The 21466-nt window shown below is 40.6% G+C and overlaps 1 pseudogene; it reads left to right on the top strand.

Moving 5' to 3' along the window:
- LOC146377016 (uncharacterized) overlaps positions 1-18255 on the top strand; it is a 38197-nt pseudogene extending 19942 nt beyond the window's left edge.
- The last annotated feature ends 3211 nt before the right edge of the window (positions 18256-21466 follow it).

Below are 21466 nucleotides of genomic sequence, written 5' to 3'. Positions count from 1 at the left end.
ATAACTCCCAGCAAAGCCGTTCATCTGGAGAACTGAGCGTCAGCCGAGTGCATGCTGGGAGATTAGACTGAGCCTGCTTGGCTAAATCCAATATTTACTGAGGAGGCTGCTGTCAACACTTCTCTGTTACTGTTAGCCTGTGTGTGTGTGTGTGTGTGTGTAGGAGAAAGACACAATAAATATTTAAACAGCTTCATTTCTTTTGTGTTGAAATATTAGTAATGTAGCTTCATCTTTACAGAGACTTTATCCTGCTGTGGTAAAGCCAACCATGCAGCTTTAAATATGGGTGGGTGGGTGTTTTTAGGCGTGGGGAGTTAGGGAGTAATTGATATCATATGATAAGCAGTTTCTGGCCTTATATTCAACTGTGTTTGTGCATCCCACAGAAACTGGAGCAACTCGCCCACATCTGAGAGCCATCTTTCCCCTTCATGCAAAAAGCACATGCATAAAGAGCAGGCCTCTCAGTGGAGCCCTGATGGTCGATCGATGGCATGTGAACATACAATAAAACAAAGCTCGGAGATTAAGAATAGAAGGTTTTGTGATTTTCTAACTATAACAGGTCTTAATTGGTTGTAGGATTTTGTGCTACAAAGAAATGATTTACTCTCTGGTAAGTGCAAGTTTATGTTCCATGTACACTGGGCATTTTTTATCAGACCAGAGCGCAAAAGTGAAGAAAACTTTATTTTACACGAAAGTTAATGAAAAAACTCGACTGGAGCAGCAAGGCTTTCATGACTGAAAAGACTAAAATTAATAACATGAAGTGGGAGCGGGGTAAATGGGATGGTTACTCAGTTACACTCATAGGCTTTCATGGAGGCAGCGTGGAGGGTAGCTGGGGGAGGCAAGGTTCGGTAGTTGGACAGCAGTGCAGGTAGATGAGTAGCAGTAACAGTCAAGAGTTAGCAGGAGTAGTTCTTCAATAGATCCAAGAATGCATGCAGGAGCCAGAAGAATCAGGCAACTGGAAAATTCACAACGAGAATACCAGCTGACGGCACAGAACACAGAGTTATTAACAAAGGACACATAATGTTAGTACTAACGATCTGGCAGAGAACGGCCGTCTTAATGAGGGTGCTGCGACACAGTTCAGTTCAGTTTTATTTACACAGCACCAAATCACAACAACAGTCGCCTCAAGGCACTTTATATTGAAAGGTAGACCCTACAATAATACATACAGAGAAAACCCAACAATCATATGACCCCCTATGAGCAAGCACTTTGGCGACAGTGGGAAGGAAAAACTCCCTTTTAACAGGAAGAAACCTCCAGCAGAACCAGGCTCAGGGAGGGGCGGGGCCATCTGCTGTGATTGGTTGGGAGAGAGAAGGAAGACAGGATAAAGACATGCTGTGGAAGAGAGACAGAGGTTAATAACAGGTATGATTCGATGCAGAGAGGTCTGTTAACACATAGTGAGTGAGAAAGGTGGATAAGCATCTGACCTGCAGCAGAGCCTCCCCGAGCACAGCAGCCTGCAGAGAAGAACAAACAAAACAAACACAAAGCCAGTCTGCACATACCCTCACACAGTTCAGGTGCTGACAGATTAAAAGTTAGCAACTGTGCAAAACAACATTCAGTTACTAGAATAAAAAACAAAACAAGTAAATCTGTGAACATTAAAGTTAATTATGAGCAGTGGTTAAAGTGGGATTAGGCAGGTGGAGGACCTTTAAGATTCCCTAAGATCAGCTGACCTGTTCTGCTACTCCAACATACACTGTTCTTTGTAGATTTGGCCAGCTACATTTAATGAGATACATGCAGATTTTAATAGGCTATACAGCTAATTTCCAAACCCCCTGACATTATAAAGCTAATATAAAGAATTCTGTGAGTGAATCATCACCTTAAATTGACGTCTGCTAACCCTGATGAACCCTGAACTCTATAGCCCACCCTAGCACTGTAATCCTCAGCATAGTACTGTAAAAGAACATCATACTGCTTTGTGTGCCATCTGACTCCTTGGTTGTTCCCAACTGTGTCTTGTTTCACAGTCAGCTCTGTGTATATGTACTCTTATCACACCACCTGTTTGTTGCCTCATATGCTGTTTTCTAGATTTCTGTCTCCCTTTTGAACTTTCTGTTCTGTAGCTGTTATTCCAAACTGCTCACAGAGCTGCACTTTTCATCTGCTCAACAATCAGTCAGTTACTCAGTTCGTGTTTTAACCCACAAGATGGAGTAAACCTGTTTTTAGGGCCCGATACCACAAAATTAGTAGTTTCTTGTTTACTGTGTGGTTTCCCTGTAGGGAACTGTTCCTTCAGCTGCCTGTGTAACAAAATGTATGAGGACACAGAGCCACATGCTCTTATGTTAATCCTGTTTATATTCCATTATATAGAGATATGATTGTTGGGTTTTTCTCTGTATCTATTATTGTAGGGTCTACTGTACAATATAAAGCCCCTTGAGGTGACTGTTGTTGTGATTTGGCGCTATATAAATAAAATGGAATTGAATTGAATTGATAATCCAGCAGCATTATCAGTGTTTCTCTCCGCTCCCCTCTTTGTTTCTTTGCCTCTCCTGTGTTATAAGTTTCTAGTTTCCTCGGTCTCTGTGTTTGTGCAGCTCCTGTGTCTTCCCTGTTAGCCGTGGTCAAGTCTGTGTCTCCGTGTCTGTCTTGTGTTTCCTGTCTTACCTTGGGAGTCTCTTGTCCTGTGTTCAGTGTTTTGAGTTTTGCTCCCCTTTGTCTTATTATGTCAACTCAATTCAATTCAATTTTATTTATACAGCACCAAATCACAACAACAGTCGCCTCAAGGTGCTTTATATTGTACAGTAGATCGTACAATAATAGATACAGAGAACAACCCAACAATCATATGACCCCCTATGAGCAGCGACAGTGGGAAGGAAAAACTCCCTTTTAACAGGAAGAAACCTCCAGCAGAACCAGGCTCAGGGAGGGGCGGGGCCATCTGCTGTGATTGGTTGGGGTGAGAAAAGGAAGACAGGATAAAGACATGCTGTTGAAGAGAGACAGAAGTTAATAACAGATATGATTCAATGCAGAGAGGTCTATTAACACATAGTGAGTGAGAAAGGTGACTGGAAAGGAAAAACTCAATACATCATGGGAATCCCCGGCAGCCTACGTCTATTGCAGCATAACTAAGGGAGGATTCAGGGTCACCTGGTCCAGCCCTAACTATATGCTTTAGCAAACAGGAAAGTTTGAAGCCTAATCTTGAAAGTAGAGATAGTGTCTGTCTCCTGAATCCAAACTGGAAGCTGGTTCCACAGAAGAGGGGCCTGAAAACTGAAGGCTCTGCCTCCCATTCTACTTTTAAATACTCTAGGAACAACAAGTAGGCCTGCAGAGCGAGAGCGAAGTGCTCTAATAGGGTGATATGGTACTACAAGGTCATTAAGATAAGATGGGGCCTGATTATTTAAGTCCTTGTATGTGAGGAGCAGGATTTTGAATTCTGGATTCAACAGGAAGCCAATGAAGGGAAGCCAAAACAGGAGAAATCTGCTCTCTCTTTCTAGTCCCTGTCAGGACTCTTGCTGCAGCATTTTGGATTAACTGAAGGCTTTTCAGTGAGTTTTTTGGACATCCTAATAATAATGAATTACAGTCGTCCAGCCTGGAAGTAATAAATGCATGAACTAGTTTTTCAGCATCACTCTGAGACAGGATATTTCTAATTTTAGAGATGTTGCACAAATGGAAGAAAGCAGTCTTACATATTTGTTTAATATGTGCGTTGAAGGACATGTCCTGGTCAAAAATGACTCCAAGGTTCCTCACAGCGTTACTGGAGGCCAAGGTAATGCCATCCAGAGTAAGAATCTGGTTAGATACCATATTTCTAAGATTTTCAGGGCCGAGTACAACAACCTCAGTTTGATCTGAATTAAGAAGCAGAAAGTTAGCGGCCATCCAGGTCTTTATGTCTTTAAGACATTCCTGCAGTTTAACTCATTGGTGTGTGTTATCTGGCTTCATAGACAGATAGAGCTGGGTGTCATCTGCATAGCAGTGTAAATGTATGCTATGTCTTCTAATGATGCTGCCTAAGGGAAGCATGTATAATGTAAACAGAATTGGTCCTAGCACTGAACCCTGTGGAACACCATAATTGACCTCAGTGTGTGAAGAGGACTCTCCATTTACATGCACAAACTAGAGTCTATTAGATAGATATGATACAAACCACTGCAGTGCAGTACCTGTAATACCTACAGCATGTTCTAATCGCTCTAATAGGATATTATGGTCGACAGTATCGAACGCTGCACTGAGGTCTAGCAGGACAAGCACAGAGATGAGTCCACTGTCAGAGGCCATAAGAAGATCATTTGTAACCTTCACTAAAGCTGTTTCTGTGCTGTGATGAGCTCTGAAACCTCACTGAAACTCTTCAAATAAGCCATTCCTCTGCAGATGATCTGTTAGCTGTTTGACAACTACTCTTTCAAGGATGTTTGATATGAAAGGAAGGTTGGAGATTGGCCTATAATTAGCTAAGACTGCTGGGTCTAGAGATGCTTTTTGAGTAAAGGTTTAACTACAGCCAGCTTGAAGGCCTGTGGTACATAGCTGATTATTAGAGATAGGTTGATCATATTTAAGATCGAAGCATTAATTAATGGCAGGACTTCTTTGAGCAGTTTTGTAGGAATGGGGTCTAAAAGACACGTTGATGGTTTGGAGGAAGTAATTATTGAAGTTAACTCCGAAAGATCAATTGGAGAAAAAGAGTCTAACTTAACATCAATGGTACTAAGAGTAGCTGTAGATAATATTACATCTGTGGGATGATTATTGGTAATTTTTTCTCTAATGGTTCAAATGTTATTTGTGAAGAAGTTCATGAAGTCATTACTAGTTAACGTTAAAGGGATGGTTGGCTCCACAGAGCTCTGACTGTTTGTCAGCCTGGCTACAGAGCTGAAGAGAAACCTGGGGTTGTTCTTATTTTCTTCAATCAGTGACGAATAGTAAGATGTTCTGGCTTTGCGGAGGGCTTTCTTATAAAGCAACAAACTATTTCTCCAGGCTAAATGATGATCCTCTAAATTTGTGACACGCCATTTCCTCTCCAGCTTACGAGTCGTCTGCTTTAGGGTACGTGTTTGAGAATTATACCACGGAGTCAGGTACTTCTGATTAGAGACCTTAGTTTTCACAGGAGCTACAGTATCCAGAGTCGTACGTAGTGAGGAGGTAAAATTATTAACAAGATGATCGACCTCTGTTGGAGTAGCGTTCAGATAGCTGCTCTGCTCTGTGTTGGTACAGGGCATTGAAGATGATAACAGTGGGTGGATTATATTCTTAAACGTAGTTACAGCGCTTTCAGAAAGACATCTACTGTGATAAAGTCTACTCTCCACTGCTGTGTAATCAATTATTGTAAATGTAAATGTTATCAGGAAATGATCAGACAGGAGAGGGTTTTCAGGAAACACTGTTAAATGTTCAGTTTCTATGCCATATGTTAACACAAGATCTAGAGTGTGATTAAAGTGGTGGGTGGGTTCTTTTACATTTTGACAGAAGCCAATTGAGTCTAATAACAGATTAAATGCAATGTTGAGGCTGTCATTTTTAGCATCTACATGGATGTTAAAATCACCCACAATAATTATTTTATCTGAGCTGAGAACTAAATCAGATAAAAAGTCTGAGAAATCAGACAAACTCTGTGTAAGGCCCAGGTGGACAATAGATGATAACAAGTAAGACTGGTTTCTGAGTGTTACAGCTGGGGTGGACGAGGCTAAGCATCAGGCTTTCAAATGAATTAAAAGTCTGTCTGGGTCTTTGGTTGATTAATAGGCTGGTGTGAAAAATTGCTGCCACACCTCCCCCTCGGCCTGTGCTTCGAGGTTTCTGGTAGTTAGAATGACTCGGGGGTGTTGATTCATTTAAACTAACATAATCATCCTGCTGCAACCAGGTTTCTGTAAGGCAGAGTAAATCAATTTGTTGATCAATTATTAAGTCATGTACTAACAGAGACTTGGAGGAGAGAGACCTGATATTTAATAATCCACATTTCACTGTTTTACTCTTTGGTTCAGATGTGGATACTGTATTGTTCTTTCTTTGTAATTGTTTATGTTTAAGTTGTTTGTTGCTGGTTTTTAGTTTGTTTTTTGTCTGTTTGGGAGCTGACACAGTCTCTATGGAGATGGGTTTTGGGGGGGTAGCAGGAGGAGAGAAGCTGCAGAGAGGCGTGTAAGACTGCAACTCTGCTTCCTGGTCCCAACTCTGGATAGTCATATTTTGGGGGGTTTAATAAATTTGTCCATATTTCTAGAAATGAGAGCTGCTCCATCCAAAGTGGGATGGATGCCGTCTCTCCTAACAAGACCAGGTTTCCTCCAGCAGGTTTACCAATTATCTATGAAGCCCACATCGTTTCTGGGACACCACTCAGACAGCCAGCAATTTAAGGAGAACATGCGGCTAAACATGTCACTCCTGGTCTGATTGTCAGATTAGTCCCAGCTGTGTTTCGCTCCCGTTTCCCGTCCTGTGTTTTCCTTTGGCCTTTGTCGTGTCGTACCCTCACAGTGCTGTGATTTTTCCCTCTGTGTTCCCGGCCAATTCCTAGTTCTCAGTTTTCTAGTTTGAATTTCTGTTTCCAGTTTACTTTTATTGATGTTACAGGTTTTTTTTCTAGATAATAAAGCTGCTGCTTTGAGTTCACCGTATGATGTTCGAGTCCTGCACTTGGCTCCTACATTGTGCCTGCCACACAGCTAACAATGACAATATCAGTACTTGCTTGCAGAGAGGGGGCACCTATAAACTGCTACAGGACCATCCCTGTCTCTCTGAAATGATGCTTGTAGACACGTTCCTGTTAAGATATTCATTGTGTGTACTCATGTTGTACAGTGTGTTTAACTGCATTATGGTTACTGTTGTTTAACAGAGATACAGTATTGTAGTTGTCACCACAAGGAGTCTGTGAAGGTTCTCAGTCATCCAGGTCATCGTAGTCAAAGGAGCTTGCAAAGAAAAGCGTCTGGACTTCTTTAAGTTACTTGAAGACGTTTTACCTCTCATCCGAGAAGCTTCTTCAGTTCTAAGGTCAAATGGTGGAGAGTCCCAGATATAAACCTAGTGGGACCCACACCCAATTTCACACCTTGGCGCAGGCGATTAGAGGATCATCAGGGGGTCCTTTTGTCCCTCTGTGGGGGGATACTCCCACTAGGTTTATATCTGGGACTCTCCACCATTTGACCTTAGAACTGAAGAAGCTTCTCGGATGAGAGGTGAAACGTCTTCAAGTAACTTAAAGAAGTCCAGACGCTTTTCTTTGCAAGCTCCTTTGACCACCACAAGGAGGCACTGTTTCATTGTAAGGGCACGTATGCTGCGTCATCACGCCCCTGAAGAAAAAGTAATACCACAACAAAAATGGCACCTATGAGGAAAAGTTTTGCCGCGTGTTGATGTGGAATAAAGTTCCCAAAATATCAAGGACATTTTTGCCTCCATCTTTTCTCTGACTTTTTTTTTTTTTACTAAAGACCACCATCAGCTTAAATTCAAATTGATGACTGTGAGCTTTGATCTGACAGATAGTATTCACAGCCTTGTTCACTGAAGCACTTTTTGCAGCACTTACAGCCTTGAGTCCTGTTGAGTACGACCCTTAGAGCTCGGCACACCTCGACCCTCACAAGCTCCATCAAGGTCGATGCAGTGTTAATGCACAACCATCATCAGATCTCTGGAGAGAGATTCAAAATGTTATGGTTTTTTTTTTACTTTTAATACATTTCCAAGAAAGCTGTTTTTGTGTTACTTCTTCATTATTGGTAAATGGACTGGTTCTTATATAGCGCAGTCACAGCAGTAATATCTAACATTCACACTCTGACAGATGCATCGGAGAACAACACGGGGTTTGTATCTTGCCCAAGCAGACTAGAGCAGACTCAAACCAGCAATCTTCCAGTTAGTGACCAGCTCCACCACCTGAGCTACAGCCACCCCAAAATGTAAAAGTATTGTGTTTGAGATGAAAAATAAAATGAATCGCTTTTAGAAATAAGGCTGTAACATGACACGATGTAGAACAAATGGAGCACCGTGAATATTTTCCAGTTACACTGTAATTCATTAATGCTTAAATGTATATCTGAGTACAAATGTCATGAAAGCAGAATGAGTGCATGTGTGCTCACAAAGAGTATGTCTTATTGACAGAAATCTCCTGTTTCCTCCTGTTTATTTATTCGGGTAGTCAGGGTGGCTCTGCGAACATCAAATGTTTGTTGTCTGAACCATCTGTCTGGCACCAGAGCAGAGAAAAGACAGAGACAGGGAAGAACAGAGAGGAGTAAAAGAGGAGAAGAGAGGTGGAGAACCCAAGCAAGGAGACAGAAAAGATATAGGCGGGGGTGGGGGTGCTGGATGACGTTCATGGCCAACTCTCTCTGTATTCATGGAGATCAACCACCCATGAGATGGGCCTAGAATACGAAACATGGATATCTCCCCTCCTCCTCCTCTTACCGAGTTCTTTTTACCCTCCCTTCTCATCTCTATGGAACAGGTTTCCACGGCAACTCTACAGGAGGTCAGAGGTCAGGTGTGGTGTAGGGTGGGGTGGTTGGGCATCTGAATGTGGGTCCATCTGGATGAGTGACCCGACATAATCGGATATCAATCCTACACTACAAGTGGAGTGAGAGACAGCGGGAGAGAACGCTGAGATGATTAGTAAAGCTTGAGTTTGCTGTTGATGTGATGTGACGGTGTAGCGGTGTCACTGAAATCATCTGTTAACCTCCTTCATGGTGACATTTAACAGCACTGAACGTAATGGAGTAAAAGTGAAAATGATGGAGCCGGGGAGATGCTGCCCGACGACGACAAAGTCTGAAACATGCCAGATGGCTGGTTCTGCACGCTGGCGCTCTGCCACACAGTTACCAGACCAGGATGAAATATTCATAATCCCTTATATATTTACATTAAATGTTTTTGGAGACTAAAGCAGCCATACTCTCTGTCTTTAACTAACTCATGTTGACCCACCACGGGCTACTGGATAAATCAAATACCAGTAATCACTGATACTGAATAATTCACGGCAGCTGTAAAGCATTCTGGTTCCTGCCTGTGCACACGTCATACAGTGGCTCACACTGTGTGCTACAAACTGACAATGTCATTGTTTTTGAGGGACACCAGTTAATAAAATCTAGTCCTGAGTATTTGTATAATCATACCTGAAAAACAACTGTAGTAAAATTAATGTGTTCTGTTTTCGTTTATTACAAATGTATTTTGACAGTTGATTAAAGCCTGTAAATGTTTTCATAGGCTTTGTGTGGAAACAAAGGAAAATTCTGTAAACATTACAGGAACAGTTGTCTTAATTCACAGGCAGCCAATTTCACAAATAAACAGGACTTAATCTCGATATAATTTTATCTTTACTCGTGTTTTTACATGACAGCATGTCAGCCCTCTCACATCTCTGTTAAAAAAATTCAGAGCAACTTTGGTTACAAAATGACAACAAAATCAACAAATGAGTGAACATGATGAATCTTATATAGGTCAGGATTCAAGTTAACGTATAATACTCTACATTATTATAAAGGCAGAGCAGGCTGTACCTGCTGTGGAGACTCAGGCCCACTCCTGAAGACCTTCTATGACTCTGTGGTGGCCTCAGCCATCTTTTATGGTGTGGTCTGCTGGGGCGGCAGCATCTCTGCCGCAGACAGGAAGAGACTGAACAGGCTGATCCGTAGGGCCAGCTCTGTTCTAGGATGCCCTCTGGACCCAGTGGAGGTGGTGAGTGACAGGAGAATGGCGGCTGAGCTGTCATCCCTGATGGACAACATCTCCCACCCCATGCAGGAGACTCTGACAGCACTGAGCAGCTCCTTCAGTGGCTGCAGCACCCACGGTGTGGGACGGAGAGATTTCGCAGGTCTTTCCTCCACACTGCTGTCAGACTCCACAACAAAGACTCCAACTGATCAAACCCACACATGTGCAATAACACTAAGTGTAATTTTGCTGACAAAACATAGTATTTTATTCTATTTTATATAGTATGTTATTCTTTTTTATCTTACTCTATTCTATTCAATTGTTTTTCTACATTTTAGCTGCTTGTAACTTTGTACTGTCCACGTTTTGCTGTGACCCAACAAATTTCCCATGTGTGGACTAATAAAGGTTTATCTCATCTCACCTACAGGATCTGCCAGTGGAATTCCCTGTATGTATTATTGTAGGGTCTACCTTACAATACAAAGCACCTTAAGGCGACTGTTGTGATTTGGCGCTGTATAAATAAAATTGAATTGAATTGAAGCTGTGCTGATGTTAACACCAAGGAGCTCTGCAGTTATTGAGTCAGCAGAGTCTGGTGACTTATGCACTGTGCACATCAGCTCTGTAGCTTTACATCAGCACACGTCATGGCCGACTTGCTGTGGTTCCTAAACGCTTCCTCTTACAGTGTATCTAGGACGGAAGACATTTCACAGACTGACTTGTTGCAACAGTGACATCCCGTTAGATTACCACATTCTCATTCACTGAGCTCACTGAGCCATCCTTACACAGGTGTTTGCAAATGCAGATTACATGACCAGGCTTTATACATCTGTGTGTCTTATTCAACAAAGGTCACACACGTCACACTGAGACCAGTTTAAAAAGGTTGTAGGAAACTGGATGGTGGCCCAAGAGGAGATTTTGCAGAAAACCGTTAGAGAAACAAGTTAATAACTTGAAATCCAGGTAAATGTGGTGAGCCAAATTACCACAGAGGTGAAACGATCTGGTAGAGAGTTGGGAAAGAAAAAATGAAAACAGAACCCTGAACCTGCCCAGACCACGACACCGGGGCAATGAGACCGAAAATATCAGAGTTCAGAGATCAGGCAGTGTGGCAGTAATTTTGTCCCTACAGTGCAGGAGTGTGGCTGCACATCTCTCCATGGTGCACTGTGCCATCAGCTGCAAAGCCAACAAGCACGATTGGCTGCGGGTTTTTTGTGTTTTTTGTTTTGCACATGCATGTTTACATAGGTTTCGTACCCCACAGCACAGGCTCAGACTAATATCTATGGAAACTGACAAACATGGAAGGACGTCTACCTTAATAACTTGCCTTTTTGTTTTAAGTGCTGTGTTGGTGCAGGCTTGAAATGTGTTCAGAGTTATTATATAACAGCAGTGCTGAATCAGTCTGTGCTGTACAACATCGTCTTTACCACAGCGTCAAATGTGTCCAGTTTGCAGCCAATCACAGAGCTGATTAGTTTACTCACTCTGCTGATGCTGCTCCCTCAGGAGACACTGCACTGGCCACAGCTGCCAGCACTCAATGAGCTCAGTTTCCTTAAGATGTTGTCAACATGGATGCTTGTATTCCTGTCATAGAAACTATCCAGAGAAGCCAAAACCACCAAGTTGTAATATAAAATTATATAATGCTCTTTAGTGCTTTAAAGCTGTGCATTTTGAGCATATGACATGTAATTATAAATAATACTGTATACTACATGTTTTTAATCCACTTTTCCATATGAGACTGAGGAATAATCTCTTTTTAAATGATGCCCTCTATTCTGTTCTAATTCTACCCTCATGTTAAAATGTGCTCAATTCTGATTAAAGAAAAAAGAAAGAGAGAGAAGACAAGAACCAGAACACTAAATTATAATGTTCAGTAGTCCCTCGAGCAACAGCTGTGACATGATTCGAGTGGAAGATCTGAACTCAATGCAGAGTCAAGGCCAGAATCTAAGAACCATAGATCCAAAGAGGGGACTGACATTTTTTACCGTTTTATTTTCATTTTGGATATTTGCTTTATCAGTACCTAAATGCTTCTTATATACATGGCTGTGGCCCACGTGGTAGAATAAGGTGGACTGCCTACCAGTCGACGGGTCAGTGGACTGATCCGTGGATCTTACAGTCCTCGGGGACTGAAGCTCAACTATGAGTGCAAACTGAGTATATTATAAACGCACCAGTCCACTTACCATGGATACACACAGTCCCAGAATCCCACAGATCTCATTTTCCAATTTTATCAAAACTTGCAGCTACAGCAGAACGAAGATGGTGAGTTCAAAGTCAGCCTGACTCCATGCATCAACGTGGTCGACGGTTCGTTTTCTCCTGTTTTTGACTGAGTGTCAAATCTCCAGTGTGTCAGATTTAGTACAAAAATACATCAATTTCAAATCATGTATTCTTATGTGAAGAGATTAAACTATTAAACTTTTCCACCACATGAAGACATCTGAGTTAATTTGGTAGATCATCTTGTGCTGTCCTTCAGGTCCAATTTCACAAATGAAGAGACAGAATATTTTTAGTAAGAAAGATGGTGAATCATAAACATGCTGTCATTGTTATTGTCACAATCGTGTATTTCAAGTCAGACAGAGACGATTCAAACGTATTTAGATGCTAATATTTGCTTTTCTGTAGAGGCTGTTTAATGTTCTCAGTACACATTTTAACCAAGTGATAACAGTCTTAACTCATCCAGCATTTCCATGATGGCAGCATGGTCTAATTTCTTTCACAGAGCAGATTTAAGCCGTGTTATCCCATTTGCTGACCTCTGAGGCCATGTTTACATTGATTGTATTATCAAGTCTTCAGTGACAGGAAAGCTGTGCAGTTTTCTCTGTAGCCTTTGTAACTCAGTGAGGCAGGAGCTTTTTGCACTGTGGACTGTTTTACTTGCTTGTTTGAAAAATACCTTTTCAAACAAGTTTCATAGTTCTGCAAATAACAACTGCTTACATTTAAATGAGTGCACATCCTGCACGAGACTGTGTGCACAAAATAAGCTATTATCCTTATTAAAGACATGTCCTTTGAACACTGTGGTAGCAGAACAGAGAGTAATAATTACAGTTTAGTTCATACATATTTGAAAAAGTGATGTAATTCACCTCTAATTGTTTGATTTAAAAACCAGTGTGCTGATGTACAAAATATGACTGAAGTGCAGATTTTCAGCTTTAGGGGATTTAAAACAAAGAAGTGCAATAACTGTTTAGGAACTGCATTATTACATGATTATTCTATAGTCTCCCAACGTAAGAAATAATGGGACAAACTAACATGATTTTCAACTTTCAGTACTTGTATGGAAGTCATTTGCAGTCAGTGAACCCATGGACAAAGAGTACAGCAGGGATGCTTCATATGGCCTCTGTCACCACCAAGGTTGACTCTTACAGATAAAGAAATTGAAGTGCTTGAATTGTTTTGATATTTATTGACTAGACTTCTTTTACATTTTTGTTTTTCCTTTGTAAATCAGAAGTAAAATTCCCATATCAATACTGTACAACATAATGATGAATTCAGCATTAGAGTTCTATTTTATTTATATGTCACCTCAAGGCACTTTATGTTAGAAGACTGAACAATAATATGGAGAAAACCCCAACAATCAAACAACCCCCTCTGAGGATGCACTTGGTTACAGTGGGAAGGAAAAACTCCCTTTTAACAGGAAGAAACCAGCTGAACCAGGCTCAGGAAGGGGCGGGGCCATCTGCTGCGACTGTCTGGAGAGCCGCGGAAAGAGAAGACAAAAAAGGACAAAAAGGAAACTATAGGGGAGAGAGCCAGAATTTAATAATTGCTAATGATTGATAGGACGTTTCTAATTTTAGAGATACTGCACAAATGCAAGAAAGCAGTCCTACATCTTTGTTTAGGATCCACAGTGAAGGACATAGCCTACATAAAAATACTCCAAGATGCCTCAGTGTTACTCGAGGCACAATAATGCCATCCTGAGTAAGCAGTAGCTCAGTTTTATCTGAATCTAGAAGCAGGATATTAGACGTTATCTAGGTTTTCATGTTTTTGAATGTTGAACTTACTGGTGTCATCTGGCTTCATGGATAAAGTGTTGCCAACTCCTCAGTAAGGAAAATCGCTATTGGCTGTCCTAAAAGTCGCTAGAAGTCGCTAAATGACGTCATCGCCTAATTTGTATAATTGGTCACCCTAATGTAATTGTAACCTACGTTGTGGAAGAGACATAAAGTGAGTAAAAAACGTCCTAAATGCATTTAGAGTTTATTTAGAACTACAAATTAAATTTGACTTAGCAATTATTGTTTTTTTTCAATGTCACTTTCCAACCTTATTCCTTTATCTGGGTTTGTACCAGCAAAAGTGACCCGAAATAGGCACTCTGGTGGAGTTACTTTGTGTGTGTGTGTTTATAAGTAGTTTTAAACCTTGTGATCCACAAAACAGCATAACATTAAAGAAGAATTGACTGCGTTACAGTCAGTGCGGGAGCAGCGGCTTCGCTCATGCGCGATTCATTTGCAGTTTGGATGCATAGGTGTGAACATCTCCTGCCCTGACAGCAGCTGGGGGAGGACTATCCTCCACCCATGAGCGCTTTGGCACGGGCGAGGTGCCCACGGCAGCACCGCTGCTTGTTGAGAGTAAAAGTGATACGCGCTTTCACGTCAAAAAGTCATCATAAATAAGTCTCCAATAACACCAGAAAAAGTCACCAGATTTGTTGCTAGTCGCTTTTTAGAAAAAAAGTCGCTAAGGCGGTCTGAAAACTCGCTAAATATGGCGAAAAGTCGCTAAGTTGGCAACACTGCATGGGTAGATAAAGATGGATATTGTGTGCATGTGGGCAGGGTTAGGGTAAATCTGGGTCCAAAACTCTGTCCGCTTCAGGTCCCAAAGTCAAACGAACACAGCGACGTCACTGAGAGCTAAAAACTGTCTAAATTCTTTCACCTTTAATAAAGTGATCAGTGTTGCTGCTTTACCAGATGTAACAGTTAAGTTTAACGTCTAGGCATCCATGAAAACAGAATTTATTACATTTAACAGTTAGAAGTTAGCAGGAAGTTAGCGGAAGTTAGTGAAAGTTAGCTCGATATACCATGCTCTGACTGAGAGATTTCTGAAACAATTAAAACCTACAGCTCTGCTATCACTTCCAACATAAATGAAGACAGAAAAATAAACAGCAGTGATGTTTGTAGGGTTACTGACGTTGGGCTAGCTGGTATATAATGATGTGCTACGTGATCGCTAGCAACACAGCTATGTTAGCATAACAAACACAGTGAAGCTGGAGGATGAACTTTTTTCCACTCGATAAAAGTTAACGTGAGGGTTCCCGATGGTTAGAGACAAATGTAATCGCATGGCAGGATGCTGTAAACGGACCAAACTTCAGTCAGCAGAACAACTGAGATAATCCATCCACAATACGAGGTTAGTCATTAATATACTGCAACAACATGGGAACAGAGCAGCTGCAGAGAATTCAGCATTAATGAATCAATGGTACAGAAGAGGAGGAAGCAAGAAGAATGAGTTGAATAAAGTTTGATTTATCTGACTGCTTTGTTTCGCTTAATGTACCCTTGCACCTTAAGGTCCGAAAAATACGTATGTGGCTTTTTTATTTGGCACACCGCAGTTTAATGTTGCAAAGCACCTCTTTTTAACTTCAGTGGATATCATACATGGTTATGCTCAGGATATGTCAGCCCATTTCTACTGGAGATGCCCTTTGGTTAAACTTTCAGCAAGGAATTTGCATTTGCACTGTTACATTTTTATATAGCTTTAATGCACATAAAAAACAGCAGCTTGTTTAAGTGAAAATAAATGGATTGTGGAGTTTTATTTTGTATTTTGTCTCGCATCAATTATATCGTCAGTTATATCGTTATCACAAATTTTCAAATATAAATTGTGATCAATATTTTTGGCCATATCTCCCTGCTCTAATCATATAATAATAATGGATTGCAATTATATAGTGCTTTTCAAGGCACCCAAAGCGCTTTACAATTCCATTATTCATTCACTCTCACATTCACACACTGGTGGAGGCAGCTACAGTTGTAGCCACAGCTGCCCTGGGGCAGACTGACAGAAGCGAGGCTGCCATATCGCGCCATCGGCCCCTCTGGCCAACACCAGAACGAGCACTTCACTCTCACACTGCAGGCCTACTTGTTGTTCCTAGAGTATTTAAAAGTAGAATGGGAGGCAGAGCCTTCAGTTTTCAGGCCCCTCTTCTGTGGAACCAGCTTCCAGTTTGGATTCAGGAGACAGACACTATCTCTACTTTTAAGATTAGGCTTCAAACTTTGCTTTCTGATAAATGTTAGAATTAGGACTGGATCAGGTGACCCTCCAAGGGTCAAAAGGAACCGTTTCTAAGTCATACTGCAATAGGTTTATGCTGCTGATGCACCGAGCATTTGTCCTTTACAGTCACTGTACTTCACAGTGGTTGTCACCTGAAATGATTTTTAGTTAACAGATTCTCAGAATTGAACTAACTGTGTGTTTGATTACTGTACAGAGTATTAGTATGTACCAAGCAGGATTAGCCACTGAACTGAATTAAATGATTTAAAAGTCAATGATTAGTGTATTATTAAATATTTTTGTGAAGCATTTAAGTGTCAAACTAATAAACTTACCAATATCATCATCTTCTTTGAATTTTTATCATTATTATTATCATTAGTGGTAGTAACAGTAGGTCTGTTACTACCACACTGTGTGTAGGTCAGTAGGCACCTAACCATCCCTATTGAAAAGGGCAGGTCATAAAATACCCTTTAATGGAATAAAGGATCATTACAGATAAACTAAGAACACACACATTAAAGACATTAAACATATCGCCACATTTAGTTGTGAGCATTCAGTTAAGAAAAATATTCACACAAAGCATCTTGTCATCTTTGTCCTCCTTCAAATCATCACTTTGTGTGTAAATAAGACACTTCTATGTAATGTAGGCCAGGAAACAGGCACATAAAGGGAGCTATTGTCTGTAAAATACATGTTTTGGTAATCACTCATACAGAGTAAGAAAACAGGCATCTCCTTAAATTAACATGTAAAACTAATCATTTAAAGCACAATGGAAATAAAATTACATAAAAGCCAACGAGTTCTCTTCCAGCTTGTGGAAACAGAGAAAGCGGGACCCATGCAGATGGGAATGTGTAGCACGCGGGTGATTTCAAGTGAAATAACCTCTAATTATGCTGTAAAACACAGCCAGAGGCAGCTGAGAACAATGCAGGACCTACCAAGGGTCGCAGCATGACTTAAACACTATCAGCTGTGCTCACACTGTCAGCTTGTTCGATCAAAGTTTACACCCAAGACCTGCCTTCTCTCTCTCGAAGTCATTATCAGGTTGTCTTTCCACACCTTTATCTCTTCGTGTGTGAGAGGACATATCTACCTTCGAAATCACCTGTAAAGACAGATTTCATTTTTATCACATCCAAACTAATTTTGAACTTTTTAAAAATTGTGCTGAAAACATGAATTTGTTTGAAATCACTTGGTGTTTATAAGAACCCCATATTTTCTCTAGTTGTTCCAGTTTCTATATAATTACAATCATTTGGCATCAGTGAGGTGATTTCGTCTAATGACAACATAACAACATTATAACAACATAATGAGCCTGTGACTGTCCACTTTCTGCCGTGACCCAACAAACATGTGGGACTTATAAAGGTTTATCTGATCTTAATAAGAACATTGTTAGTGTATGTTAGATGGTAAATAAATCCACTATTGTTTAAGGAAAGATGTAGGGTCCATGAAAGACTGGTAGCTTCAGTTACTGTGTTACACCAAGTTCCACTGTGGAAACGAGACGAATGCTTTTTATAAACTTTACTACAGTATACTACAGTATACTACGGTATACTACGGTATACTACGGTATACTACATTATACTACAGTATACTACATTATACTACGGTATACTACAGTATACTACAGTATACTACGGTATACTACATTATACTACAGTATACTACATTATACTACAGTATACTACGGTATACTACACAGTATACTACATTATACTACAGTATACTACATTATACTACAGTATACTACGGTATACTACAGTATACTACATTATACTACAGTATACTACATTATACTACGGTATACTACAGTATACTACAGTATACTACGGTATACTACGGTATACTACATTATACTACAGTATACTACGGTATACTACATTATACTACAGTATACTACATTATACTACGGTATACTACAGTATACTACAGTATACTACGGTATACTACATTATACTACAGTATACTACAGTATACTAAGGTATACTACAGTATACTGTAGTATACTACAGTATACTACAGTATACTACGGTATACTACAGTATACTGTAGTATACTACAGTATACTACGGTATACTACGGTATACTACAGTATACTACATTATACTACAGTATACTACGGTATACTACAGTACACTGTAGTATACTACAGTATACTACAGTGTACTACGGTATACTACGGTATACTACAGTATACTACAGTATACTACGGTATACTACGGTATACTGTAGTATACTATGTGTACATTCTGGACGACAAAGTTAGCAGTAAAGCAGAATAAAGTACTCTTCGGTGTACTAACGACTATCAATAGGTTACTTTGATACAGAAAAATAACAATTCTCCGGTTTTTAAGAATTTCATTTAGAAATCTGATTTTAAAAGAATTGTGGGAGTGAGAAGGAGAACCTAAATGCAGAACACAAGAGAAGACAGAACCAAGTTTAAACAAAACGTGAGCCGTTTATTTGTGCCGACAAACATGAATACAAAAAGGCAAAAACGAACAATGGGGAAAACTAAAACCTAAAGTGGGAAAAACTAGACTGCGTCGACTATGAAAAAGACATGAACATGATTCAGAGCAGGAGCATGCGGAAACTGTGGGAAAACACATGAACATGAAACCTGAAGTACCCGAATGCTTGACATGACATCATAGCTGGACTGGCCATCGGGCATACCGGGCATTTGCCCGGTGGGCCGCTGGCGAGTTTTTTTTTTTTTTTTTTTTTTGGAAGGGTATAAATAATGAAAGGTGTTGGATTGGCCAATTGGTCATGATCGACTCTGGGCTGGACCAATTACAGCCGAGGAGGTCGGATGCACCCTCCCCCTTGTTTAGCAATAGACAAACTAAAGAAAATGGAGAACAAAAAAAGGAAAGGAGGTGCAGAAAGAATTAGGGCCAAAAAGAAACAAGCCCTTCAGGCAGACGCTGCCAAATGTGTAAAAATAACTGAATTGTTTGGCGGTAGCTATGGCATAGCTTCCACAGATTTAGCAACATCAGCAAGTGGTGGAGGCCAGCAGGTGGATAAGGGAAAGGGGAGGCAAGAGGAGGAGAGACCCGAGGCGGCCGCCGGTCATAGTGGCAGAGGAACTGAACTTCAGGTAAGAAGTTATGACCTGCTGTCTATCTGTGTCAGATATAAACCAAGTTTAGGTGTAGTTTGTTTTCGTTGTGCTGACTTTTTACAGTCGCTTAGAATAACTGGTACTGCGTACTAGCTAGCATGACGGAGTTTATATACTGCTGGGCGGGTGCTATGAAGTTACTGATAGTAAATTTTATTTTATGCTTAAGGTTAGTTTCTCAAACTCCTCAAAATCTTAACAAATTGTGCCAATCCTTACATGTTGCACCAGGCTGATTTATCATCAAAGGTGGAGAAGTCTGTGACAGAGGAGACAGAAGAGCAGCAGAGAGAGATGGAGATGGAGAGAGAAATAAAAGAGCAGCAGAGAGAGATGGAGATGGAGAGATGACTTTATGTCATCCATGAGGGATGCATTTGACATATGTTTCACATATTATAGCCCAACAAGTTACTTATAGCAATTTAAATACGAGCAATCAGTTTTTGGCAAATACCGGAAATCAGTTTTTGGCAGACAATCACTTTTTGGCACAACACCGGCTATTGCAGTTAATAATACAACAGCTTCTTGCCATTTTTTGTGTTTCTTTTTATCGCTGTGTAACTGAGTTCAATTGAAAGCCTGCATGCGCTAGTACCTCTTGCCACAAGTTCCCAGAATCCTTTGCGGTTTTACCCCTGAATGACGTCACATTTTTGGTGGGCCGGTCTCTAGTCAAAATGCCCGGGCCGATTTTTTGTCCCAGTCCAGCCCTGCATGACATGAAGGGAGGAAAACAGACGACCTGAGAAGACTGAATGAAACACAGGAGGTGATCAGGGGAAGTGGAAACACCTGGAAAAGCAGCTGACACAAATGAACATAACAGCGTCACAGGGAAGAGTAAAACTAAACACACTGAACATAGAAACACAAGACTTTCAAAATAAAACTGTAAACACGGCGAGACATAGACATGACAACACAGGCTTGACAACATGAAACATGCGGACGAGAAATACATGACAACTAGCACAGAAGCCTGGGTGACACACAGACTAAACTAAAACTCCACATTATCTTCAAAATATAACAAAGCAGATCAAAACACACTGAAAGCAGCGGGTCACAGACCCAGACCCTGACAGAAGTCTTCTTCAAATGAAGAATGACCTTCATTCGTTAAAGCAATGATAGACTGTTTCTGGTAACTATAATTTATATAGTATGGTAAAGGTGGCTAATCCTGCTTGGTGCATACTGATACTCAGTACAGTAACCAAACACACAGTTAGTTCATTTCTGAGAATCTGTTAACTAAAAATAATTTCAGGTGACAACCACTGTGAAGCACTGATGATAGCATCACTCAATCAATCAATCAATAAAAAGGGGGTTAAAGCTCTAAGAGCACTTGTAGTAGCTACAAAAACCCAACACATCTATGCTTTTGGTATTGATTAGGGTCTCTATCAAGACCACCAGCTAAAGCACACCAAACATTAAAGCTGTTCTGCATGTTGCAGGTTTTGCTGAAGCTTTAGCCTCTACAGACTTCACCCTCTCGTCTCTGCACGTGGGAAAGAGGTGAAGTTGTAGTAGAAACCTCTTCTCTGTTTCTACTGACTGACCTATTTTCAAAGCTTTCAATGTTATAGAACTTTTACAGGATGGTGAAAAAAAGCTGTTACTTGCAGTCATCAACTGTTGTTCTTTGTTACAAAATAAAACTGCACCTTTCATTTGAACAACTTTGAGATAAAACTCCTGTTTCGTGACAGTATTCTAACCTGTATTGTGCAAAGTATCCAGATAAGTTTAAAGTTACAACATATGGCTCTTTCCTTATGACTTTCATCTCAATATCATCATGTCATTAAAGCCAAATAAATTTCCAATTACAGACTTTCCCCCCAAGCATGTGGCCTTATATCATCCAATCAGCAACAAAGGCACACCTTTACCTGTGATTAGACTGTCTGACCTGACCTCCCAGGGCTGCATGTGTGATATCATTAACATCCAATAAAGAGCAATTCATAAGCCTTATTCTGGCTGATGAGGACCATCATCAAGAAGGCACGAAGCAATTAGTACAAGCACGGTGCTTTCATTAATTAGCACAAGTGCAGAACATTCAGGAAGCAACCAAAGGCCAGACTCATTATAAGAGACAGTGTA

This window comes from Perissodus microlepis, chromosome 11 (assembly GCF_051167445.1).
Source record: "Perissodus microlepis isolate ML-2025 ecotype Zambia chromosome 11, ASM5116744v1, whole genome shotgun sequence".
NCBI classification, from domain to species: domain Eukaryota; kingdom Metazoa; phylum Chordata; class Actinopteri; order Cichliformes; family Cichlidae; genus Perissodus; species Perissodus microlepis.
The sequence above is the reverse complement of the archived record's forward strand: the minus strand, read 5'-3'. Positions and strand labels throughout refer to the sequence as shown.